We start from the raw sequence: 26,933 nt of genomic DNA on the forward strand, positions 1-26,933 counted from the left end.
GTCAAGGCTCCCCACGCTGCGGATAGCAGCCTGCCGCCCGGCGCGAGGGGCGCCCTGAAACAGAGTGCCCCCCGCGCCAGGCAGACATCCGCAGCGTGGGGAGCCTTCCAGGAGTTCCCGGCAAGGCTCCCCATGCTGCGGATAGCAGCCTGCCCCCCATCAGGGGGGGTGGCCTGATGCAGAGCGCCCCTCGTGCGGGGCAGACATCGGCCAGTCCCACAAGCTTGGGGGACAGCAGGGAGGCGCAGCGCAGCCACCCCGCTGTTCCTCGACCTGGTTTGGTTTCCCCGACCTGCTTTTGGGGGGGAAATAAAGGAAAAATTTTTTTCCTTTATTTCCCCCTCAAAAAACTAGGTGCGTCCTATGGGACGAAAAATACGGTAATCATTTATTGCACTTCAAATGGCACTTTCCCATTTGCATACCTCTTTCCTTTATATTTCAGAGTTTGCTGAGTTTTCATTGTTTATCCTCTGTGATTTAAATACATCTTGCCAATTGTATTTTTACTCTTAGCCTAACTCGGGCCTCTTCCTGGTCCTGGAGACAAGGAACTCACTGGAGCAAGAACTCCACTCAGCTAGAAATATACTTGTGTTATCAGGAAGGGTGACTCGTTTAATGGAGACACCTGGAGGTGCAAAGGGAAATGGCCCCCCTCTATGAATGGGAGCACTTTTAAATTCACTATTTTTGTTAGCAATTCGCTGTCCGCCAACATGTCCCCAGATGTGCAAATCTATCCCCAGGAAACGTGGCAGCGGTAGCCTTAGCCTGGCAGCACAGTTGGCTCTGGCTGGCTTCAGGAGCTGCTCGCTGCCATTTCACCCACCATTTTTCCTCGCCAGAAGTCCCTGTATGATTTGTCTTGTGTGCAACGCATCATATGGGAACTTCTGGCGAGGAAAAATGGTGGGCACCACAGCAGCAAGCAGTGAGCAGCTCCTGAAGTCAGCCAGAGCCAACTGCGCTAGCAGGCTGGCTCCGGGCTGCTGACTGCCACTGCTGCTGCTACCACCGCCAAAGGGGAACTGGGGACGTCTGGTGGTACAGATCTCCTGCCCCCTTCCCCCTTTGTTTTGACTGATCGGGGGAGGCTCAGGAGTCATGGGTGGGCAGCTCACTGTTGCCCAGTTTTTCAAAACTCTGCGCATTTATGTTTCACAGGGTGTGAAAGAAGGGCTTTGCACCTTTATACAGTATGCATGTGTGCTTAGGGCCAGGGTCTTTTGCCTCACCTTCCCCACTACTGTATCCCTGTTGCTACTCAGCTTCAAAAAAGAAAAAAGGAAAGAAAAAGGCCCCGGATTCATTGAAAAAAATCTGGTAACCATAAAGTAATAGTCCCTCTCTATTTTGCCTTGGCCAGACCCCACCTGGTGTGTTGTGTTCAGTTCTGGACACCCCAATTTAAGGAGGATATTGACAAGCTGAAATGTGCAGTGGAGGGTGACTGAGAAGATCAAGGGTCTGGAAACCAAGCCTTGTGAGGAACAATTGAGAGAGCTGGGGATGTTTGGAGAAGACAGGATTGGGAGGGGATGTGAGCCATCTTCAAATACATGAAGGGCTGTCCCACAGAAGATGGAGCATGCTTGTTTTCTGTGCTCCAGAGGAGAGGATCTGAAGAAATGGATTCAAGTTACAAGAAAAGAGATTCGGACTCAACATCAGGAAGAACTTTATGAGAGTAAGAGCTGCTCAACAGTGGAATGGACTCCCTGGGAAGAGGGTGGATGCCCCCTCCCTGGTGGTTCTTAAGCAGAGGTTGGGTGCTTTAGTTGAAATCGCTGCATTTCTACAATTCTTGGATTCTAGGTTTTGAGCAGAAGAGCCTTGGTACCTTGGTTCTCAAACTTAATCCATTCCAGAATTCTGTTCCAAAACCAAAGTGTTCCAAAACCAAGGCACGCTTTCCTATATAAGCTTTCGTATTTTGTGTACCCAGAACAAACTTAGTTGGTCTCTAAGGTGCTACTGAACAATTTTTAAATTTATTTCAAAAAAGGTTGTTGAAGATAGGGGAGACCAATGGTTAGAGGAAGGCAGACACTGGGCTGCTAAGAGGGAAAAGATGAGCAGGGTAGGGAAGGCAACCAGAACCTTCTTTGGTGCTCCTGGCCTCTCTCTTCTGAGTGCAAGAAACATTTATTCACAAGTATTGCACTCTCTTTTTCATTGATGTCCCCTCGCTGTGCAACACTCTGTCTCTGTGAGGGAAAGCTGAGTGAAATGGCCTGGAGGCTGTGATGTTGGCTGGCTTATCTGAACAGTTCCTGCTGCTGCTGCTGCTTCTGGTCAGAGGGGGAGATGAGTGGATTTTGGCCCAATTATCTCTCCAGTGAGGAGGTGTGAATGTGAGGACAGAGTCAGAGACTCCCTTGCAGCAACAGACAGCAAGAGGTTAAACTGTTACACTCACCCCTCCTTAATTATTCAAAATACAGATAATTACGTGAGTCATTTACATGGAATTATCTCAGAAAGATGTGCCACAATTCCCATTAATTGCTGAATATCTCAATTTCCCCTAATTAATGACTGTTGCTCCCAGAACATCACAACTTAATCTGGTAGGAGAGATCTCTATTTTTAAAATAAATCCAATTCCGCGTTAATCTCTTGGGGAGGAAGGAGACGCAGGCAGGCCTTCCTCAGAGGAGGAAGAGGAAGAAACACACCCAAGCTTGCAATTCTTGAAAATATCAGCCTGCCAAGGCTGGAGAGCAGGAAATGTGCCTCCTTCTCTGTGATTTCTACCTCATCCCAGGTAAAACAAGTACAGTTTAGAATCCAAATACATTAAATCGTGGAACCCTATCGATGGAAGGGGCTCAAAGGGTCCACAATTCTATGGTTTTATGAAAGGGACTTGGGTTAGGATAATAACCCTATTAAATGGGGAAGAATGTGGAGCAGGGTGCCTAGGAAATCAGCTGCAGCAAAGATTCAAGAATCTACTCTCCAGATAATCTTTAGGTGGCACTGCACACCAGTCATTGTATCACACGTTAACCCTGGTTTGTCCCCAAAATGCCGGTGCTGGGGGGAAAAGCATCAAAGAGCACTGTAGTATTTCCACTCACAGTGGGAGTGTCACTCAGGGCAGCTTTTGGGAGGGGATGTTCCTAGAAATCAATTTATAAACTCGACCACAATGGGATGGGTCAAGCAAAGATGTTTGGATAAAGAATGGATTCTGTGTTTGTATTGTGAGTCACAAGAATGGCTATTGCAAAAATAATAATAATGGAGAAATTTAGAGGAATAAGGATTTACGATGTAATCAAATCTAGTCCGTAGCTATCGCAGAAAAATTAACTCAAAATTCAAGGCATGCTAGAGGACAAACGGGGGGGGAGGGGGGAGTCATTTTCAACTACCGGTACATGGCAAAATATTATTTTGCATATGGGCAATAATAACTATGTTCAAAAGCTTCCGGTGACATATGCTTCCATGTGGATCTTGGAGTGATTTTTCAGCTTTACGTGAGAACATCAGACCTCGAGGGCAATTACCCTGATATTTCCAGATGTATCAATATTTTAACAATGTCTCTCTCCCTCACACCAACTTTAATAAAGAAGTTAATCCCCTTTTCAGAGAGTGAGTGAAGCAGCGCAAATTCGTACCCTCTGTGTGCATTTGCTTCATCTTAGTTTTCGCAGAATCATAGAATTGTAGAGTTCAAAGGGTCGTCTAGTCCCTAAGTGAACATGTTTTAGTTAAAATAAATAAATAAAAAACTATATATATTTGAAATAATAATAATATAGAGCATAGTTGTTTAATCAGTTGTGGGCAACCCCGCGTCCCCCAGCCCAGGTCTTCAGGCCCCTCTCCGTGAGAATATTCCACCCCTAGTGACCGGATCTGGGGTTAGATGCGGCGGGGCGGGGCGGACACAAAAAGGGGGTCCCTGAGCAGAGCAGGATCTGTGGGGCAGCAGGGCAGGGAGGGGAGTGCCAGAGGGGATGCCAGGGAGGGCTCCCTCCCCCGCGGGAGTCTCCTCGGGAGCCGGGCTGGTTTGCGGCTTCACGTCTGTTGGGCAGGGTTTTCTCCGAGGCAGCAGCGGCCCCAGCCTACAGACCGAGGAACTTCAAGATAACGTCGGGGGAGAAGGAATCCGAACTGGGCAGAGTCTTCGCCCCCGGCCAGTCTCACTATTCCCAGCAAGAAGGGGGCAGCACGTCCGTCAGGAGGAGGCGGGTGTGTGGGGTGTGTGTGTCACATTTTCTCTTTTGGAAGAGAGATGGCGGGGTGGGAAGTCTCCAAAATCGCAGCTTTGCAGAACTTGGGTGTGAGAGAGATCAGGGCACTGGGAGGGGGAGGGCCTTGTGAGGAAGAGCAAATGGGGGGGGGCTCCTCGATGGGGGGAATATCCAAGATGGGTGAGGGCTGTGCAGGAGGAAGTGCGCCCTGGAAGGATTCTGACAGTTCCTGCAGAGAGAGAGAGGGGGGGGGGCGCACCTGGCTTCCGATTTTTAGCAAAGCTGGAGGCTCTTCCAAGAGTTTGAAACACCTACAAGGTGTCGAGTCCCTGAGAAGCAGAATATGGAAGGGATTTCCTTTCAGGATAATATTGCAAAAGCAGCAGCTTCTGGTACACGTGGGAAGAAGAGCAGAAACACGTGGCTTTCTGAATTTCATCGACAGAAGCACCCCAAATCGCGCCCTCCTTTCACACCCCATTGAAGTGGTGGCCAGGGCTCGGTTCCACTTTAGGCACAGTGTGGCACTGGGTTCAAAGTTCATAGGACTTTGAGATGGTTACAAATCTATCTATATATGTCTCTAAAATTCAGGGCAGGTCGCAGAGTATTATTGCATCCCAGAGAGAAAAACTATGCTTTTGTTGAAAATATAGGAATGCAAGATTGTAATATTTGCAGAAGCCTGGGAGGGATAGCCAATGCTGAAGAAGACAGAATTTGGGTTCAAAATGACCTTAACAGATTGGAGAACTGGGCGCAAGCCAACAAAATGAATTTCCATAGGGACAAATGTCAGGTTCTGCACTTAGGCAGGAAGAACCAGATGCACAAATATAGGATGGGGAACCCCTGGCTTACTCGCAGTACATGTGAAAAGGATCTGGGGGTCTTGGTGGACCACAAGCTGAACATGAGTCAACAGTGTGATGCAGCAGCAAAAAAGTGAATGCTATTCTAGATTGCATCAACAGAAGTCTAGTGTCCTATCAAGGGAAGTCATAGTCCCACTCTATTCTGTTTTATGTCAGACCCCACCTGGAATACTGTGTCCAGTTCTGGGTGCCACAATTTAAGAAGGATAAATTTAGGAAGCAGAAGCTGGAATGTCTGCAGAGGAGGGTGACCAGGATGATCAAGGGCCCAGAAACCAAACCGTATGAAGAACGGTTGAGGGAGTTGGGTACGTTTAGCCTGGAGAAGAGGAACCCGAGGGGTGATGTAATGGCCATCTTCAAATATCTGATGGGCTGCTTCATGGAAGATGAAGTGAGAGTGTTTTCAGAGGGCGGGACCTGAACCAATGGATTCAGCTTGCAAGAAAGGACACTCCCGCTAAACATTAGGAAGAACATTCTGAGGGCAAGAGCTGTTAGACAGCTGATTGGGCCACCTCAGATGGCGTTGGACTCTCCTTCATTGGAGGTTTTTCAGGAGGAGTTGGATGGCCGCCTTACTGCAGTGCTGAAGGTTGGAGTAGATGACCCTCAGGGTCCCTTCCAGCAGTTCTCGGATTCTATGCAATCTCAGCCTGCAGGATGCTCCCTCTCATCACACGGAGTTGTGGGCATGCATCACCAGCTCACCACCACACAGAGCGGGTGGTCTTCTTTGTGGACCACACTCTTCCTCTCCAACTCTCTATCTGCGCAACAGTGTGGAGAAGCATCCCTGCTCAACGAGTTGAGTCATGCTGCACACAGCAGGAGCTGCTCGCCATGGAGAGGCAGACGGCTGCCACAGCAGGCAGCAGGAACACAGGAAACTGCCTTGGTGCATCTGGCTCCGTATTGCCAACACTGGCTGGCAGCAAGAGCTTTCCGGGGTTTCAGGCAGGGGGTGTTTCCTATCATACCAGGGACCTTCTGCATGCAGAGCAGGTGTTCCATGGGGGTGGGACTGCATCGCCCAAACAGCAAAGCAGCCTCCTTGAGGCTCACAGTGACTCCTGTGCTGCAAGTTACAGGCAGCGTGAGGAACGGAGAGCCCAGAGATGTTCCCCCTGGTGACTGGAGTGGAGCCTGCCTGGTCCTCCTGCTCTGCAGTGCAACGCCAGGCATCCTGGGCTGATGGGGAGTATGTGGTCCCTTGGCATCAGCCCTGGCCCAGGTCCAGAAGGTCCCAGGTGCCAGGCCCTGGGAGGAGAACAGGGCACTGGGCCAGATGTGCCCCCTTGGGCCTGATCCAGAAGGCTCTCCTGGTGTCTTTACGGACGCTCTTGGGCTGGAGTCCTGCTGGGGGGATCCCCCTGGGGGCACCTGGTTGGCCACTGTGAGAGCAGGATGCAGGACGACACGGGGCCTTGGCCTGATCCAGCAGGTCTTTCGATTATGCGCTTACCCAAAGGAAGAAAGAGGAAGCTGGGCAATTGGGGCCAATAAAATGAGCAGCTCAGTCCTGGAGCTCAGTCCTCAACCCATGATGTGGGAAGCCCCGCTGTGGATTATTTCACATCCCTCTCTTTTGTCCCCCCCATAACTTGCATGTCGCTTCCTCCAAACTGAAAAGGCCCAAACATTTCCATCTTCCTCACCTTTGGCCACTGCAAGGACAGGGGGCTGGACTAGGTGGGCTCCTTAGGGCTGACCCAGTTGCCTGTTGGTCTCATGCTCTGATGGGGGAAGCCCCCCCCCACATTCTGACCCTGAGGCCCCTCACTTTTTTCACTTCCGCCATCCCTTCCTCAGGCCAGGGAGCCAGAGAGCACACCCCATTCCAAGTGAATTCACACCATCAATGCGCATCAGGGCGTTACGGCACCGACAGGATTTCCTCACGACCCCCTCCCCTGACAACCCCCAACACAGAACCGGCCTTTCTGCAGCTGCCACACCCCACATGGGGGAATGCTTTCATTGAGCTGCCCACTGTGACCCCCAAATCCATTTCCCCATTAGTCACTGCTGGCTCTTTTCTCTATATCAGCGTGTATGTGAAGTCGGGGTCATCCTTGCACAAAAGGTCTGGCCAGGAGAATCTGTCTATCAGTTGCTCTTCATCTAATGGTGCCTCCAGGCACAAGGGATGCAGTGAATGGAAATGCGGCAGTTCTACGGCTCAGGCCATTTCGGTATTTATTTGTTGACACTTTTATGATTTTTCATACATTTCATCTTCAAATATCTCCAGGGCTGTCACATGGAAGATGGAGCAAGATTGCTTACTCCTGCTCCTGAGGGGAGGGTCTGAACCAACGAATTTGAATGACAAGGAAGGAGATTCCAGCTAAATGTCAGGAAGAACTTTGTGATGCTCAGAGCTGTTTGACAGTGGAACCGTCTCCCTCAGAAGATGGTGGACTCTCCTTCCTTGGAGGTTTCTCAGCAGAGGTTGGATGGTCATCTGTCAGGGGCCATTTTGCTATGATTCCCTCATTACTTAAGGTTGGACTAGATGACCCTTGGGGTGCCTTTAAACTATACGATTCTATGACTTCACAACAGCTAAATTTCACTAAGCGGCTCAGGAGCCTGGTGGGCTCTGTGTGGACTGCAGAACCTCCTTTTACATCTTGAGTTGAAGAATAAATTTGGGTCTTGGCACAGGGTGTATGGCTTCCCTTCCGCTCAGAATACAGACAAGCATTAAGAGTTGGACAGAGGCCGATTCCAAGCCAAATAATTAAAAACTCACTATTCCCAACTAATTAAGAAGCCGGCATCTCTCTGCATGGAAGAGGAGGGCTTATATTGTAACTGATCAAACAGGGAGTTTGGAGATTCAGTGGAGAGAGTGTTGGATTAGGACCTGGTGGCACACATGGTTCTTCCCCTCCTCATTTGATCCCCCCAACAACCTATGAGGTAACTTAGGCTGAGCTTCATGGCTGACTGGGTGGGTGGAAATTCAAACGATGGTATCTCAGGTCCTAGACGAACACTCTAACCCAGGCATGACCAAACTTGGCCCTCCAGATGTTTTGGGACTACAACTCCCATCATCCCCTGCTAACAGGACCAGTGGTCAGGGGTGATGGGAATTGTAGTCCCAAAGCATCTGGAGGGCCTAGTTTGGCCATGCCTGCTCTAACCACTACACCACACTGGCTCCCCCACTGGTCCACGGAGAGTCCTGCCTGGCATTAGGATCTGCTGTTGCCAATAGGTCCCCTCCATTTCTCGGAGAAGGAGGTCACCCACTTATGGCTCTAATTCCAGGATCCCCCACTTACTCAGGGAGCAGAGGGTGAGTCACCCAGGTGAGTCACCTGCTTACAAGGTGCATGCAGCTCCACAGTGTCCCTCGGGTGCTTTGAGTGTTCATAGTGCTTCATATCAGTTGGAACAACCTTGTAGGTCAGAGGAGGCCAGGTCTAAGAGACTTGAGACCTCTTGGCAGAGGCAAGTTTCAAGCCAGCCATTTCCTGCCTCAAGAGGTATTCACCCCCCCCCCACTTGGAAGCCGGCTCTCTTCGGCCCTGTAGAGGCCACAGCAGAGCCCCAGGATGAGTTCCTTCACACCTCAGGACTTTCTGCCTTACCCTGCCAAGGAGGACTTGCCTGTGTGCAGGGAGCTGCCTTCTCCTCTCCAGGCTGCTCCAGAGTACCATCACCAGTGACCATCACCAGCAGACCATCCATATCTCAGGGGGATGTGGGGAAGTGGAAGGATCTTCCTGGACCTCAGGCCCCCATTTGCTGCCCTGTTTGGGGGTCACCCTTGACCTGGGTGTCCTGGCCTTCAATGCAAGCCCTGCCTTGAGCTGTCAAATGAGGGGACAACACTGCAAGGAGAGTGGCTGGCCTAGCGGTTTCAGCCAACATGTTCCTTGGAGAGAGAGCAGGCAGGGATGAGGGCTGCGCAGAGGCTCTGGAGCTCAGCCTGAGAGACGCTCAGTTATTGCACAGAATCATTATCACAGAATTGCAGAGGAGGAAGGGACACCCAAAAGGTCCTCTAGTCCAACCGCCTTCAATGCAGGGCCATCACCCCCACCAGTGACTTCCAAAGCATTGTGCTCTGAAAGAACTTCCAAGCCCCCTCAGTACTCCCACAACCCCCTGAAAGGCAGACCCAAGAACTTGATTACCATTAACATTATTTATTAACCCTGTATGCCCCCCTTCCTCTGAAGATCACAGGGGTGTTTGGGACTTAGAAATACAAAATGAGAACAAAACACACATCATAAAAGCAAGAAGAAATCAATACCCCCCACTCCCACATCCACATTTAAATGGACGTCGCCGCTGTCAGCTAAGAGTCCGGCCTGCTGCCCGCTTTCCCTCCACGCAGGCAGATCGCCTCGCCCCATTGCCCGGTGAAAGCGCAGCAGCACCCCTTCGCCACCTCCGCCACGGAGCGGAGCTCCCGTCCAGCCTCCCCGCCGTCGGAAGAAGCGCCCGCGCCGCGCCCTGGAGAGAGGCCGGCCGAGCGCGAGCCCCGTCGGGAGGAGCGCGTCCCTTCTCGGCTCCGCTAGCTGCCCTCGGGCCCGCTCCGGAGGGCAGCAGCACGTCGCAGAACCGCTGGCCCTCGTGCTGTTGGCCCTGCGCCCCCGCTCCGCGCCGGGCACCCCACAAACTCCATCCTCTTCCGACGGGGCGTCCGGCCGGCGTCCCATTCGTCGCTCGGAAGCGCGGCGCCGCGGACCTTCTCCCGCGCCCCGGCAGCTCCGGCGTCGCCGTTCTTGCCATCCGAGCGGGAGCGGCACCCGACGGAGCCGAGAGCCCGCGCCCCGTCCCTTTGTTGGTGGAGGCGGGGAGGAGAAAAGAAGCGGTGGTGGCGGCAGAACAGGCGGGCACCGCCCAGAAGAAGAGAGCTGGGGCGGGGGGCGCAGGCAGGGCAGCCCCCTCCCCGACGGCCTCGGCGGTGCGTCCCGGCTCAGCCCCGGCCGCCGCCGAGTGGAGGGGCGTCTGGGCGGCGGGCGCCTTTATTGGAGGCCGGGCTAGGCGGGCGCCGCCTCGCAGCTCCTGCGCCGGCGCCGCCCCCTCCCCGCCCGCCCGCTTGCCCGCCCCTCCGCGCCGCCGGACGCTTCCCGTCTCCGCCACTCGGGCGCGCTTCGGACTGCGGAGGAGACGCCGCCGCCGCCGCCGCCACAAGGCTTCATGCGGCAGCGAGGCGAGCGGGGTTCGGCCGGGCGGCAGCCGCCTCGTTCCGGGGCTTCTGGTGGTGCGGCGCCGGGGATGGAGCTGGCCGCGGCGGGCGGCGAAGGCGGCGGCGAAGGAGAGGCTCGGTTCGGCGCGCTCGGAGGAGCCCAGGCGGGCGGCGCTCGGCTGCCACTGTCCCCGCGGCGCCGCCACTGAACGGCGCCCGGCCGAGGCTCCGGCGCGCCTGCTCCTCTCGCTCGCGCTCTTTCCTTCGTGCCTGGCAGCGGCGGCGGCGGCGACGACGGCGGCGGGGATGTGATCGGCGGCCGGGGCGGCGGCGGCGCTGGGGCGGAGGGGCCCGGGGCCAGCGAGGGCGCGGCGCGCCCGGAGGGATCTTTGCGCATCGCGGGAGCGGCGGGCGAGGCGGCGCGCAGGGCGTCGGGGCCGGGCAAGGTCACCCCCGGGCCGGTGGAGTCGCTTCCCGCCGCCCGCGCGCTTCCCATGGGGCGAGCTCGGCGGCTTGAGCGCGCCCGCCGAGCCGGGCGCTCCGGCCCCGAGCGCAGCCGCTCTTGTGCCGCCGCCGCCCGGGGCCGCCGCCGCCTCTCGCCTCTAGGATGCGGCGCCTGCCGCGGCGCCTGGTGAGCGGCGCACCGGAGCAGGGAGCGGGCGGACGACGACGAGGAAGGCGGCCAGGAGCAGCAGCAGGAGGAGGAAGGCGGCTGCCGGAGACCGAGCGCCCCGGGCGGCCGGTCGGATTCCCCGGGAGGCAGCAGGTAAGCGCCTCGGCTCGCGCTCTCTGCATTGCAGCCCCCGCGCGGGGAGGGGGGGAGGGGGCTGGGAGGGGAGGGGAGGGGAGGGGGCGAGCCACCTCTTCCCAATGGGGGGCCTGTTTCCCCGCGCCTTCCCCGTCGGAGGGAGGGGGAAAGGAGGGGAGGGTCCCGCTGGGCACGGCCAGGTGTGGCTGCTGCGCCCTTCTCCCGGTTTTCCTGCGCGACGAGGGGGTGAGCGTGGCCCCTCCCTATTTCTTCCCGGTTCTATAACAGAAGGACGCCCCCGCCCCCGCCCTCCCCGTCCTGTTCAGGGAGAGAATGGAGGATCCTGCAAAGCACTCCCTCCCCCCACCTGCCAAATCCTCCCCCGGTTTCGGGGCTCCGGAACTCGCTTCTCCGCTTGCCTGCCGCTGCGGCTCTGGCAGGTTGGGGGAGCTCCAGGGTCGGTTTTGGAGGGTCTGGATGCGGGAACGCCCCCCCCCCGCACCGGGGGGAAGGAGTCAGCCGACAGCCCCCGATTCCCCGCACGTAGAACCAAGGGCCTGGCGCCGAGTGGGTGGGATTTCTCCGGGGTGGGGGGAGCACCGTTCGTGCCGCCGAATCTAGGCTCCCCCCCAAAAAACCTGGACCCCTCGGGGGACTCGCTCCGCTTCTTGCCTGCGCAGATTTTTTCTCCGCAGCAGCGGGGGGGGGGGTGTCCCCTGCCGGTTTCTAGGCGAGAGGGTCTTTGGGCTGCCCCTCACCCAGCGCTTTGCCCCCCTCCTGCTGGTGCTCTCCGAAGGTGTGGGTTGCCTCCTGGAAAGGAGCGCTGGAGCTCTGAAGCGGGAGGGGGCGGCGAGAATGGCAGGTTTTTTGGGGGTGGGGGGGAGGAGGAGGATGTGGACAGAGCCCTCCCCCCCCAGTATCCCTCCCCCCCCCCCCAGGTCGATGGGCATGGAAATGGCAGGCTCCCTGGAGGAGGAGGGGCAGGGGGGAGGGGGCGCGTCTCTGAGGAAAGAGGTTTCCAGCTGTTAAGTTGCCCTCCTGTTTCTTTGGCGTTGGGGACCTAAACTGCTGCTGCAACTCGCCCCCCTTTTGGGGGTGGAGAGGGGCGTCTTTCTGTAAGGCCCTTGTGAATTGTGCTTGTAGGGCCCCAGTCTCTTCCTCCTGGCTGCTGGTGTGGGGCTTTCAGGGGAGTGGGGCAGGGGGCACCCTTAATGGTGAGCTGGTGGGAGCTCCCTTCTCCCTCCAGGCCCTGAGAGCAGGTCTGGGGTCTTTGCAGAGCTCTGGAGCAAGTTGGGGGGCTGGAGGGCAAGGAGGCTCCCCATGTGGGGGAAGGGTACTTAGTACTCGGTATGTCTGGACATTGTTTTAGCCTCATGTCCAGCCGGTTTCTTCCTGGCCTGGGGATTTGTGCTTGGCCAGAGGCGGCTCCTGGCCCCCCACCCCAGGCCTGTCCCAGTTGAGACTCTTCTCTGAGCCATGGAGCTCATCCTGCCCACACTCAGACCTAGTTCAACTTTCTCTTTGCCCTTTTTATTTGCACCAGAGGACAGATGCACAGATTGGTGGAGGGGGGCGTTCTCAGGGGAAAGGCCAGAGCTCAAGGGACGAGCACCTACTTTTCCCGAAAAAGGTTCCAAGTAGGGGCTGAGGGAGACCCTGGACCCCTGGAGAGTCTGTTGCCAGGCAGTGTAGATGGTACAGAGCTCCATGGCCTGTTGGCCTGGATCCCACATAAGCAACTCCCTGAGTAGCGACTGGTTGGAAGGTGGAAGACAGGCCAGTCCTCCTCTGTCCAGATGTCACCTTGGCTGTATGAGGTGGCCTTAGGAAGCCCGTATTTCCTTGGCCCTCGGCTGCGACATGGATAGGAAAGGTGGCCCCTTACAGGTCTGTTGCAGGGATTGCTCTGATAATGCATGAGGATAGCTGCTTCATTTTAGGGCCTAAGGCATAAAGGCTTTGCTACTTGCCATTGTAGCAGTGGATTGGAAGAGCCTGGCTGCTGGATCAGACCAAAGCGGAGGCCTGACTAGTCGGGCATCCTGGTCTCCCCGCCTGCAAGCAGGACCTGAGAGCCACCTCAGCAGCAGCAGCGCACTCTCTCCACTGGTGCTCCCCAGGATGTGGTCCCATTTGGGGGCCTCCTAAGGGCCCCTGTGGTGGAGCATCTGCCTTGAAAGCCGAAGTGTTTCCAGCTGGGAGTGGGAATGTCCCTGGCCTGAACCCTTGGAGAGCCATCACTGGCAGCCGAGGTAGACAAGACCAAGGTAGACTCAGGAGAAGGCAGCCTCCAGTTTCCTGCCTCTGGCAGTGGAGGGAGGACATTTACCGCAAGGCTGGCACCCACATTCCAGCCCCCACCAACCCCCACTTGCCCAAGGTGCCCCAAGGCAGTTGTGGAGGAGGAGACCCTCAAAGCCCCTTCCTTCCTCCTGTCCAAGGAGACCTTCAAGGGGGAGTCCAGCCTTTCTCCTCCTTCTGGGCAAGGAGAGCTGGATGTGGGCAAGTCTCCCGGGCTGCAATTGCTTGCCCTCCCTCTCCCCCAGGGGATCGATACTTCTTCTGCTCGAGGGCTTGATAACAGGGCTGGTTTTATAGGAAAATCTTTGGGGATGCTATCAGAGCAAACATTCTGCTTGGGAAAATCGTTAGACTAGCTTTGTCTTTAGCAGGCTGAGCCGAGACCCAGCTAAGTAGGCGAGGTCTGCTGGCAAGGAGAGCTGGCCCCTTGTGGAGCAGCCATGGCGGTTGCCGGCGGGGTGGGTGGGTGTCATTTGGAGCAGGTGTGAGCAGCTTGTGTTGATCCAGATAGGGCAGGGGGACAAGGCCTGGCAAGGAAGTCTTCCCTGCCCCCACCACATCAGAAGAAATTGAAATATGGACATGGTTCAGGCCTTTCCTGGGGAATTTGCCTGGAGAGTGTTTGGCTGCCTTTGGAGGGCCAACTGCCAAATGGCTCAGGGCACTTGTGGGTGGGTGGGGGTGGGTGTGCTCAGGCCCACATGTGAATACCCAGATGTGACCATTGCAGCTGGAGGCTGAGGGGAGGAGGAAGGCAGGCAGTGGTTGTCAGAGGAGCGATTCAGCCCAGCAGGACCAAAGGCTGCCTTCGTAGTGGCGGCTGCTTTCTCCTCTCGGTGTCTCCCGTGCCCTTGAGCCTGAAATAGATGCTACTCCAGAACAAAACAACAAGCCTTCCAGGATTGTGCTGGCCTTGCAGCTCCACGTGTGTCTGTTCAAAAGGTGCAGCGGTTGTAGAAGCACCACATGCAGTGGGTGGAAGGGGGAGGTGAGGGGCAGGATTGGACCCCAGAGGTGCGCCTGTGTGTGAGAGAGGGAGAGAATGAGTGGAAAGGGGGCTGTTCTTTGGGCACCTGAGGCCGATTTCAAGGGAGACGAAATGCTTCTGAGCCTCTCCCCTTTATGGGTCACGTGTGCGAGGTTTTGACACACAATTGGCTGGAGCGAGGGAGAGACATCAGACCTTGCTTCCTGCCAGCGTGGATCTTGCCAGTTTTGTGGACTAGCCAGTTCCAACATCATGCTTGGAAGCAGCCTCTAAAGCTGCAGCCTTCAGCCTTTTCAGACCCAGGGTGCACTTTGCATAGACTCAGAGTCATATAGTCCAACCCCCTGCAATTCAGGAATCCCAACTAAAGCATCCTTGACAGATGTCTGTCCAGCCTTGGCCTCAAAAATCAAACATGCATTGGGGGACCCATTTCTTAACCTTTCCCATCTATTTCCATGGTGGCCGTGCTCCTGTTTGAGCTGCTGCTCAAATCAGTCCAAGACCTGCTAGTGGTTCTTGCCCCACCAGCTGAAGACCAGAGCTCGAAAGAAGCCCCTTCAAATGCTGGAGTATTTCCTTTTTCAACTGGTGGAGTCCTAGTTTGCGGCTTGGAGGGGAAGAGGGGCCCAAGGCTCTTGGGCATTTTGGTGGCCCTACAAGGCTGAGTTCCCGGGGGGGAGGGGGGCTATGGAAGCTGCCATTTTGGATTTCTGTTTGGCTGATGAAGATTTGAGCAAAGGCTCTGTGGAGAACTGGAAGGATCAAATGAGTTAAAAGCATCCTTGGGCTGTGGGGGTGTCCCGATGCCCCCGCTTCTCTGGTCCTGCCCACTGCCTGAAATGTTTCACAGACGGGAGGTGGTGGTCTGTCCTGGACAGTGCAGAGTTCCCAAGGCATGGATAAACCAAAGTCCGGGGTGCTGATGTCCTCTCACCACCAAGGGGCTTGGAAACACACCTACAAGGGTCATACCTGTGGGAGTTGGCATGGGAGAGCTGGAGGAGATAAGAGGTTCATAGAATTGTAGAGTTGGTTCATCTAGTCTATGCACTACAGGAATCTCAGCAAACATTCCAGCCAGAGAGAAGCGGACAGAGCAGTCCTGGGTCATAGGGTTGTCCTGCTGAGCCTCCCAGACAACCCAGAGAGCTCAGTTCAGCCTGGCAAAATCCCTGGCCTCCTCCTCCTCACTGCTTTTCTTTTCCATTTATGGGAGAGGAGCAGATCTTGAAGCATAAATAAGGGAGAAGCTACACGAGAGCAGGTGCTCGTTTCAATTTGTTATCCTGGTTGTTGATGGATGTCTCTGGACTACAGCAGTACAAGGTATTTGTTCTCAGATCAAAAGGACCCTTTTGCTGAAGAATTAGGGCTGCTACAGATCCTATGGTGCTCCCCAAAGCAGGATCATTGGAAGTTGAGGCTCCTGCCTCAGCTTCCAGCACCACGTAAACAGTCAAGAGATGCCAACCCAGTTTGCAGGTATCGTCTCTCAGAGAGGAGAATGTGCCCACTTTGCAGCTGAGAGCTAAGTCATGGTTTGGCAGAACTTGTCCTCTGAATCTGGGCTTCTGGGTTGACAGATTCCAGACAAACCAAAAGCAGGTGACACGAAAGCAAACCATGGCTTAGCTCCCAGTGGTGCAACAGAACCTGAGGAGGAAGGAGACAGTTGCCATCTCCTCTCCAGAGCCCATGGCTTTGTGGGTCCATGCGAAGCTATGGTTTGTTAGGTTACGTTACTGTTTATTTACATGCTGCCTTTCCGCCAAAAGACTCCCAGGGCAACTCCCAGGAACAAACAGATACATTCTTCACACACAAATAAAAATATTTATATACCACTCTTTCATGAAAATATATCACAGCAGTTTGCAACAATATAAAAACACAAAACCATACAGTAAATTCATAAGGCGTTAGAAGCAAATACATACAAACACAATGATACAAATACAGAAGAATGCAAATCCAGATGATGCACATTCGAAACAGCCATAGATTCAGATAGTTGGAAGGGATCCCAAGGGTCATCTATTCCAACCTCGTCCAGTGCAGGGATCTCAGCTAGAGAATCTCTGATCAGGGTCCCAGGCAGGGTCAGTGTGGCAAGGCAGATGCCCCGTGGTGGGTCCCCCAGGCCACTCAGTGTTGCAGGAGAACAGGTCCCATCCCTTGTGTTGTGCCCCTGCTTCCCTCTTTGGCTCCAGCCTCCCTCTCTCCTTGGCCTCCTACCCCCCTCCTGCCTCTGGGACCTGAGCCCCTTCCCTCTCTGCATTCCTCTGGCTTGAGGAGAAAGACACATCTTGGTGAGGAGCCCAGAAGCAGCCGGATCAGGCCGGTGGCCTCCCGGGCCCATCACCCAAGATGAATTTTAACAGGGAGAAATGTAAAGTATTGCACTTGGGCAAACAAAATGAGAGGCACAAATACAAGATGGCTTGAGAGCAGTACATGTGAAAAGGATCTAGGAGTCTTGGTTGACCACAGGCTTGACATGAGCCAACAGTGTGACGCGGCAGCTAAAAAAGCCAATGCAATTCTGGGCTGCATCAATAGGAGTAGAGCATCTAGATCAAGGGAAGTAATAGTGCCACTGTATTCTGCTCTGGTCAGACCTCACCTGGAGTACTGTGTCCAGTTCTGGGCACCACAGTTCAAGAAGGACCCTGACAAACTGGAACGTGTCCAGAGGAGGGCAACCAAAATGGTCAAAGGCCTGGAAACGATGCCTTATGAGGAACGGCTAAGGGAGCTGGGCATGTTTAGCCTGGAGAAGAGGAGGTTAAGGGGTGATATGATAGCCATGTTCAAATATATAAAAGGATGTCACATAGAGGAGGGAGAAAGGTTGTTTTCTGCTGCTCCGGAGAAGCGGACACGGAGCAATGGATCCAAACTACAAGAAAGAAGATCCCACCTAAACATTAGGAAGAACTTCCTGACAGTAAGAGCTGTTGGACAGTGGAATTTGCTGCCAAGGAGTGTGGTGGAGTCTCCTACTTTGGAGGTCTTTAAGCAGAGGCTTGACAACCATATGTCAGGAGTGCTCTGATGGTGTTTCCTGCTTGGCAGGGGGTTGGACTCGATGGCCCTTGTGGTCTCTTCCAACTCTATGATTCTATGATTCTATGACCCCTTCCCCCCTGTTGACCAACCAGAAATCCCTATAGCTTCCGAGGTCTTCTTTGGTTTGGAGGGCTGGGCTGAGGGAGAAGGAGCCGGAATTGACGCCAGGGGTGGGGATCCTTCTAGCCAATTGATATTTTGTAATGGAACAGAACAATCAGCTTGAGCCCACCATGGCCCCTTCCTTCTCTCCACCTTTATTATGTTCTTCCTATGCCAATAGACTTGACAGAGATCATCTGTCTAAATCGAGTAGCTCCCCTCCACCTCCCTAGCCGTGGCAGAGCTTCAAGCTCCGGCGGGGTAGTGGTGGCGGAGAGCAGGCGGGGGCGTGGCTGGCACGCGTCCCGGGGGCGTGGCAGGCCACCTACAGGGGCGTGATGTGCATCCTGGGGACGTGGCATGCAGCTTGCAGTGGCATGGCCCCCAGCACAAGAGGTGGGGAGCCGTGATGGCACCCCACTGGGATCGTGCCGCCGGGGACAGTGCGCTCCCCCCGCACCCCTGTTCCTCCACCAGTGCTCCCTAGTGACTCATTTGGAGAAGAGGAGAAGAAGAAGAAGAGATTGGATTTGATCCCCCGCCTTTCACTCCCCTTAAGGAGTCTCAAAGCAGCTAACAATCTCCTTTTGGAAAGCAGGTCCCAGACTGAAGAACATCAGAAGAGCTTTCTGGATCAGGCCCATCTAGTCCAGCCTCCTCTTCTCACAGGGGCCAACCAGATGCCCTAAATGGGAAACCAGCAAGCAGGATCTGAGCCCAAGAGCATTCCTCTCCCCTCCTGGGGTTTCCAGCAACTGGAAGCATCTCTGCCTCTGACTGGGGAGGCAGAGCAGAGTCCTTGTGGCCAGGAGCCAGGGAGAGCTTTGTCCTCCATGAATTTGCACAATTCTTTTAAAAATCCATTCCGGTTGGTGATGCTCGCTGTCTCCTGCAGAAGTGAGCTCCATCTTTTTCAGCAAAGCTGCCTTCCTGGCCTGAGCCTCTTTGCCCTCTAACCTGGGGGTGCCCTGTGAGGGCTCCCCTATCCATGTCCTTGGCCCTCTCCCCAATTCACCTCTGCCGTGTGCGGCTCCTTCCCTTGCTGCTCATGCAAGGGGGTCTCCACCCCCTTTGTTTAATCCTCCTCATCCTTCTCTGTGGCTTCATGGGGCTCATTCTTCACATGGGGGCAGGGAAGACTTGCCCCCTTTAAATGTGTTGCTGGAAGAGGATTTTAGTTTTTGTTCTTTGCTGTTTCTATCGGATTTCAGCGTTTCTGTTGCGTTTGCTCCGAAAGAAATCACCTTGAGGTACCTGAGCGCAAAAAATGCAGCTTATATTTATTAATAACGTCAGCTGCTGCTACTGCATTTCTAACCTGCCCTGTACCAAATGATCTCTGGGCAGGTTGCAATCCATAAATATGCCAATACAACGTAAACTGTAAAAACCACAAAAATCAACCATGTGAAATCTAATAACCAGTGGCAAAATCCAATATAGGGCCATTATACAAATCGGTGGTGTGACTGGCTTTGGAATACTGTACTCTTCTGGTTGCCTCCCCTCAAAAAGGACACTGTAGAGTTGGGAAAGTTTCAGGAAGGGGCCACCAAAGTGATCAAGGAGGCAACAATGATGCCAAATACCAGTTGCTCAATTTGCCAACGAATTTGGGACCTACCTAGAATTTCAGTGTCATGTGAGTGAGATGAATAAGCACCCAGCAGTCAAAGACAGTTTCACCCAGCAGTATATCTGTCAAAATTACAAATATCTAAATATAGATGGTCGTTCACCCTCGCTAGATTCAACGTGCTGCTAATTCAGACTTAATTCTATTGTGTTTTATGTTCGCTTAGAACATGCCATTATGGTCTGGGACCATAATAAATTTCATTCAAATACCAGTTGCTGGAAACCCCAGGAGAGGAGAGAGGAGCTCTTGGGCTTGGATCCTGCTTGCGGGTTTCCCATAATGGGCATCTGGTTGGCCCTTGTGAGAACAGGAGGCTTGGCTAGTTGGACCCCGGTTGCTCCGCCAGGGCTCTTCTCATGTTCTGAACCTCTAGGCATGCAGCTCAGACACCACAGCTTCCACCAAGAGCCACCCACACCCCAAATTCACGTGGTGCCTGGACGAGACCAATGAACGATGGTGCCAACCAGGCCTAATCCTGAATTCACTGAGAACAGGAGGCACGCTAGACTAGATGGCTGGATCCAGCAGGCTGTTCTTGTGTTCTTTTGCACTTCCTGGCTGCCTGAATCACAGTCTAGATCATGGGTAGGCAAACTAAGGCCTGGGGACTGGATCCGGCCCAATCGCCTTCTCAATCCAGCCTGCGAACGGTCTGGGAATCAGCATGTTTTTACACTAGTAGAATGTGTCCTTTTATTGAAAATGCATCTCTGGGTTATTTGTGGGGCATAGGAATTCGTTCTTTTTTTCCTTTTTCCAAAATATAGTCCGCCCCCCCCCAAGGTCTGAGGGACACTGGATCGGCCCCCTGCTGGAAAGGTTTGTTGACCCCTGGTCTAGCTCAAGAGGAGGGGACCCCAGGGCACTGCATGGGTTTCTGGTCTCCTTGTCAGCCCCCCAGCAGAGTGGCCAGTGGGGGGCTGATGTTGCTGGACCCCAGCCCCCCACTGGCACCCCCACTGACTGGCAGTACAGAGAAGGGCAGAGGGGAGGGCCACAAGCAGTTTCTTCATCCGGTGCATGCACATTCCTCTGCTGCCGACACTTTCCTCCCTTGGCCTATGCTTTGCAGGGCATCTGGGAGGGCAGCAGTGGGGAGATGGGGGCCCAGAGGAGCCCTGTCGGCTGAAAAGAATTGTTCCTTGATGCTGTAAGGGCAGCACCGCGGGGGCTCCACAGATCAAGAAATGAATGGAAATATCTCTGGTGCCTGCATTCTCCGAAGCCTCTTTTCTGAGTTTATCCTCCTCAGGAAAATGGATTGTTTACAATATCATCTGTTTCCTTAGTAAATCTAAAGCCCGTGAAATGGGGAGAATCTCATCTCTTACCTGCAAATATTGTGTGAAATGGCAAATCTGCAGAATTGCGCACCCCCCACCCCCCCACTGCTGTTGCAGTAGTCATTGTGCATTGCTGAATTACTTTCCAGGGTGTATTTTAGCAATACACTCTTAATAGCTGAAAGGGGAAATAGAAAAAGGTATTTCTGCTTATTTCTTTTTGTTTGGGTGCATTATTATTATTATTATTAAACACATCGTAATTCCATTTTTTGATACTTTTGTGCTGTGAGAGCGAAGGAAGGGATTATCCATCTTGGGTGGCTCCTTTTATCCGTTAGGATAATATCTAGGCAGGCATAATTGTCAGTGTTATCTGTGATTCTCCTGTGATTTCTGGGGGCCCCTCGCCCTGGTTCTCAGTCAAGCAGGGATGTGTCTGTCGGTGCATTTGTGGCCATTCTGGATTCAGCAGGATTTGTCAGCAAACATGCTCATCCATGGCGCACATGCGGCAGTCCTCCCACTGACCTCTTGAGGCGCAGGGCTTGTTCTAGAGCTGTGGCTCCCAAAGTGGGTGATGGGACAGGAGTGGGGGGGGTATTGAGAGGCAAGGGGGCAGCAGGGGGACGCTTGGCATGTAAATAGCCACCAGACTTTGAAAAGCTGACAGATCAAGTTCATCCATTTTGTTGCATTAATTGGTTACTGTTTTGAGTTTTGTCCTGTTATTGCCTTCCTTAGTGGGTTGTGCAAACTTCTGTTCTGAAGAATGCTTTTTGTAGGGTTCAGTAGAGGATGAGTTTGTGGAACCAAGGGGGTGGGGGCCCCCAAAGGTTTTGGGAACCCCTGAACCGTAATTAAATTGTGCTTTGAACTGTCTTGCTGGATGGTTGGCTCAGGGTTCCTCTGACTCCTAATTCTTCATGCCAGCTGTGGGTATAAAAAGATGTTGGAGAGGGTCTGGGCTGCACCTTAACAGCCCCCACACTATGCAAACCTCCAGAGAGTAGGACTTGGCTGCTTTGCTAACCCCCCCAATTCTCCTCCTTCTCCTCTCACCTGAGAAAGGTCACCTGAACCCAAATCTCGTGGTCTCTCTTTCCCAAGTCTGGGCAGGCCAGGAGGAGCAACCAAGGTTTGTCGGAGTGACAAGAAATTCAGCATGTCAACCCAGCTGCACAAAAGGCAAATTCCATGCTAAGGATCACTAGGAAAGGAAATGGAAATCAATCTGCTGATATCAGAATGCTGTTCTGCAAATCTATGGTGCAACCAGATCTGGGATGCTGTGTCCAGTTCTGGTTGCCTCACCTCAAAGAGGAGATTGTAGAGTTGGAAAAGGTCCAGAGAAGGGCCACCAGAATGATCATGGGGGCAGAGAAAGGCTGCAGAGTTTGGGACTTAATCTTAAACAGAGAAAAGGAAAGTAAGAGGATAGAGGCTTGTAAAATTGTGCACAGCATGGACTTCCTCTCACATAACACTGGAACTCATGGACATCCCAGGAAGCTGGAAGATTCTGGTCAAATATATAAAGAAATGACTTATTCATGTAGCAGAGTTAAACTGTAGAGCTTACTCCCAAAGGAGGCAGTGATAGTCACCAACAGAGATGCCTTTAAAAGAGGATCAGACCACTTCATGGAGGAGGAGAGGGATATTGATGGCTCCGCTCTGTTTCCACGTTCGGTCGGGGCAGTAAATGCTTCTGAATACCCACCGCTGGAAGCTGCAAGAGGGAAGGTGGTTCTTGGGTTTGAATCCTCCTGGTGGGTTCCCATAATGCCATCTCTTCGGTCCCTGGGAGATCAGGATGTTGGAGTAGGTGAGCCATTGCCAGGATCCAGCAGGCTCTTCTTAGGTCTGTTTAAATGGGATTTATTCCCCATATTTATAGACTATTTTGTAACCCTTGAGTTAGGCCCGAGAATGGGATTTTTATATTTATCCCAGCAGATCAAGACCCACTGCTGCGTCCTCCACACTCGGCTGCCTGCTCAGCCCCCGCTTCCTTCCTTCACTGCTTACCTTGCATATGAATTTGTAAGTTCAGATGCTGTTCCACAGAGAATCTGTGAATTTGGAAGGTACTCCAAGGGTCATCTAGTCCAGCCAACCTTTGCTCAGCAACCTCCAATGAAGGAGAGTCTGCTGCCTTCTGTGTATGCAACTTCCTGCCTCTCCGATCTCTTTCCTGGTCACTGGTTTTGTGCCGGTGAGGAAGAAGAACATCAGGATTTTGCTCTGATAAAAAATCTGGTTGCAGGGAGAGGGCATTGGGGGTCCCCACGAAAGGCCACTTCCCACTGGGGCTTCCAGCAGGAGATGAATGGGTGGTGCAGTTTCCTCTGGCCATCCTGATAAGGTCCTCTTAGGTGGGTGGCCCTGGGGATGGTGGCCTTGCTCTTGGAAGCTGGTGGCGAAGTCTCTAAGCTTGAGCCCCGGAGTCGTGGCCTCGGTGGGTGTTTGGCTGCTGCCGTCCTGCAACCTGCTTGTCTCATGGCTCCAATAGCCACCAGGGGCAGGTGGTTCGTAACACCCTCTCCTAGCATTGGGGACTCTCTAGTTTTAGAGAAAAGGCAAGTGAGAAGTGCCATGGAGAACTGGGCCAGAACTAACAAAGCGGATTTCAGTAGGGACGGACGCAAGTTTTTACACTCAAGCAGGAAGAACCAGTTGCGCACATAGAAGATGCTTGGCTGTTATGGAAATGACATGGCCCCCCCCCCCACATCTTTAAAGTTGTTACAATGTTACAAATATTATGCCTGGATGTATCCTTTTGACTTGACAGCTCAGGGAAGATACCCAGCTTTATAAATTCGTAGAAAATCCATTCTTTAACCAACTCTCCTCATTCCAATGCCATTTTAACCCTTAAAGAAAGGTGGATTTGGGCTCCACCTCCCTCCGTGAGCCAAGAAGCAGGAAGTCACGTAGGCAGCAGGAACAGGGCATCCCACCACAATTCTCCAAGTGTGAGAGCACATACACACCAGGGAGCACCCCACCCAGGGAGCGACCAAGGGGGCAACAATGGACATCTGCAGAGGCAGCTGAGCAAGTCAGGTGTTCTGAAAGCCCACCTCCAGATAAGTCCTGAGGGCAAGGAGATGTCAAGAGTTTTATTGTTCTTTCGGAGATACTTAAGAGGTGTTGGGAAAGGTGTCTGAGAAAGTGACCTAATGTTGAACTTGTGTAACCCTTGTAGACCCCTCCCCATTTGTGACATGCTAGTGATGTAGAGGCGATGTGTCAATGATGCTGCTTGAAGTGTATTCTGGGGGAAAGAGGGAAGGTTTAAAAGAGGGTGTCACCTCATGCTCAGGGTTCTTACTCCTGGGGGGAGCTGTTGCACAACAATAAAGATTGTGGTCTACTGACCGCTGTTTTGCTCCTATTTTGGCTGGAACTTCCTTCCTTTCTGACCCTATAGACCCGCAGGCTCTGCCCAATGAGTTGGGCTGTTGAGTATCCTCTCAACCCAGAATTTTCCTTAACATGGCTTACCAGCAGTACATGTGGAAAAGGTCTGGGGGTCTTGGTGGACCACAAGCCTCACCTGAGCCCACAGTGTGATGCAGCAGCAGAAGAAAGCGAATGCTATTCTAGGCTGCATCAAGAGAAGTCCAATGTCCAGACCAAGGAAGGTCATGGTACCCTCTCTTCTGCCTTGATCAGACCACACCTGGAATATTGTGTCCAGTTCTGGGCAACACAATTTGACCTACCTGACAGGGCTGTTGTGAAGGTGAAATGGGGAGGAGCACGCCACTGTGAGCTCCTTGGTCGGCTAAAAGTGCAAGAGGTAAAAATAAATGCCGAAGCAATGGACTGTGGTTTCCCAGTGTGGGTGCTCCGTGGGCAACGAGGTCTCAGACGGGCGATTTCTGCACGCTTGTTTCTCCATCAGAGGGCCTCTATTGGTGGTCCTGCAGAAGAGGTGGCAGGGAGCTCACCCAGGACCCACAAGCTGCCCTTGCCTCCTGCCTTCCCTGCTGTGTCAGGCACTGGCCTTTGTGAGGTGGGGCCTCACTCTGGCTCTCAGGAGCCATTTTGTCCATCAGTGCCTGTTAGGTTGCCTTTCCTGGACTAGTCATGAGCTTCTCCTGAGCAATGCAAGACTCCGCAGATGACATCAACCTGGCAGGAGGGCTGTGGCTGCCGTGGGTCCCTCCCCACAGGTCTGAGTCACTCTTCCTGGCTTCTCTTTGGGGGAATGGGAAGCGAACGCCATAACCTCCTTTCTGCATGGCATCCACCTGTCTTTGTGCGGGATGGAGAGTGAGAGCAAGTTTCGCGGCTGCCCTGAGATCTCCCAGAGGGTTGGACCTGAAGTCCGCTGGGCTCAAATAGCAAGAAAGAGGATTTAGATGAAACCCGAGGGAGAACTTCTTCCTGGTGCCAGCTGCATTGCTGTGCCTCAGGCTGTCTGGGAACTGGGTGGCTTCTCCTGGAGAAGCCAGGGTTGTCATACTGGACTTCCTGCCTGGACTGGACAACTTTCAAGACTAGGATTGCAAGAGCACCTTGAGGGGAAGCACTCGGTTTTTTTGCTGGATGTAGAAATGGCTGGAAACCCCTTAATCCACTAAGTGCAGCTTCACAGTAGTGACAGTTGGTGGAGGAATTGTGGACCTCGGATCAGAGGTGAGGCCACAGAGAGCTTGGGGAAATAATTGTATTTGGGCAATGGTTCTGAGTCCTGGTATTTTAGGTGCAGCTGGACACTGGCTGTTTCCTAACTGTCCTCTACCCCTTTAAGGTAATCCATGAGCCTGAATTCAACTTCTGACTTTACAAGGGGTTCCAAAACAGAATTTAAAAGAGATTTCTGGCTGGCAGATGTTAGAAGGCTTTTGAATTTCGCAGCAGAGAACATAGAATCATAGAATCATAGAATCATGCATGTGTAAATTGCCTACCAGAGTTAGTCTTATGGCACCTTAAAAGCTAATTGCAGATATATCAATATATTGATTGATTGATTGATTGATTGAATGCATTTATATTCCACTGTTTTCTCCAAGGAGCTCCAAGTGGTGTACATGGCTCTCCTCCTCCTCCTCCTTTGATCCTCATAGCAACCCTGCGAGGTGGGGTTAGGTGGAGAGGCCGTGACTGGGCCAGGGTCACCCAATGAGCTTCAGGCTGGGTGGGATTTGAACCCAGTTCACTCCTAGTCTGACATTCTAACCACCACATCACACTGGCCTGGTGGGCCTCAGGGATCCCTGGTCATCCATGAGAGCGATGTGCTGGGCGCTCCCACCTGGAAAGGGGCACATGGCACAATTTCATGCCCCCCCCCAGCAAGGGAGAAAGCTTCTTCAATGGTGCCAACTTCTCCTGGTTGTCTCTTGGCCTGCAGGGAGGGGCAGGGGCAAGGGAGAGGCTATCAAGGGCTCCTCGCTAGGGAAGAGGGCTCTTCCGCTCGCTTGTTGGTTTCCCACAGGCAACTGTTCAGCCACTGTGAGAGCAGGATGAGGACCCAGGTGAACTACTGGCCTGTTTCAGCAAGCTCTTCTGATGCTCACTCTCCTTCCTTGGAGAGCAGAGGTTGGATGGTCATCTGTCCTGGAGGCTCCTGCACCGCAGGGGCTGGACTAGATGACGTGGGGTCCCTTCCAACTCTAACATTCTCCGGTTCTCTGATTCTCATGGAAACACAGAAGAGCAGCCTCTTCTGGAGCTGTTATGCAAGGGAAATGCCGTCATGCTCCTCAACGCGCTCGAGCAAGCGGCCTTCTTGGAAGCAACGGCAAGAGCAGGTCCTAGTAAATGACAGATGGAGAGAGCTATTCTGGCAGCAGGCTGGGGAGATGCAGGCTGCTCTTCATCAGAGCATCGGAAAAGCCTCCTGGATCAGGCCAATGGGCGCCACCTCGTAAGGCACCCTGTTCTTGCCATGGCCTTCGGGTGCCCCAGGGAGAAGCCCACAGGCAGGAGCTGAGCATAAGAGCCCTTCTCCAGCACACCCCCCACCCACCCAGCCCACCTTTTGGAAAATGGAAAGCTGGCTGGAGTCTGCTCCCTCCCTTCCTCCCACAAAGGGATTACCCAGCAGGAGGGGGAAAGGATCGGGCCCAAGAGCGAGCAGCCTCTGTGCCGAAGGAAAGGGCTTGGTGCCAAGGTGGTGCTGGCATGCCTGCCCCTTAATCACATCTTGGTTTCAACGCCTGTTTGGAAATCTGACTCGAGGTGTGTGGCACCTTGAGAGTTCTGTGCTCCTAGGCAGAATGAGAAAGCAAGGAGACCCAAGGCAAGCAAGCAAAAAAGGGCTGTGTTGCTTTTTTTTTAAAAAAAACAACAACTGGGGAATTTGGGTGGCTTGGTGGGAATTGTCACAAGTGATGTTGAGAAGCTGCCGTGTTGGCGTTCCATGTGGCAAGCACCAACGATTCGTGATTTCCCCTCCCTTGCAGGCCTTGGCACACGGCGTCCTGCGAAGTATGGGTGGGCTGACTCCTCTCAAACCAACCAGCCACCTGTGAACACCCTTCCAAGAAATCAGGATAAAATGGGCTTTGGATACCTTAACTGCAAT

At 53.5% G+C, this 26,933-nt stretch overlaps 1 protein-coding gene across 4 annotated transcripts in view; it reads left to right on the forward strand.

Moving 5' to 3' along the window:
* Nucleotides 1-26,933, forward strand: part of LRFN5 (leucine rich repeat and fibronectin type III domain containing 5) — a 132,031-nt gene that overhangs the window by 51,042 nt on the left and 54,056 nt on the right. For 2 of the 4 annotated variants that reach the window (XM_082229911.1, XM_082229908.1), the window contains exon 1: nt 10,865-11,013. The gene's annotated coding sequence lies outside the window, so the exon portion shown is untranslated. Of the gene's footprint in view, nt 1-10,863; nt 11,014-26,933 lie in introns of those variants that run through there. The other 2 variants (XM_082229910.1, XM_082229909.1) reach the window with 2 other exon arrangements.

The sequence above is a fragment of the Podarcis vaucheri genome (genome assembly GCF_965113315.1).
Source record: "Podarcis vaucheri genome assembly, chromosome: 1".
Lineage (NCBI taxonomy): Eukaryota > Metazoa > Chordata > Lepidosauria > Squamata > Lacertidae > Podarcis > Podarcis vaucheri.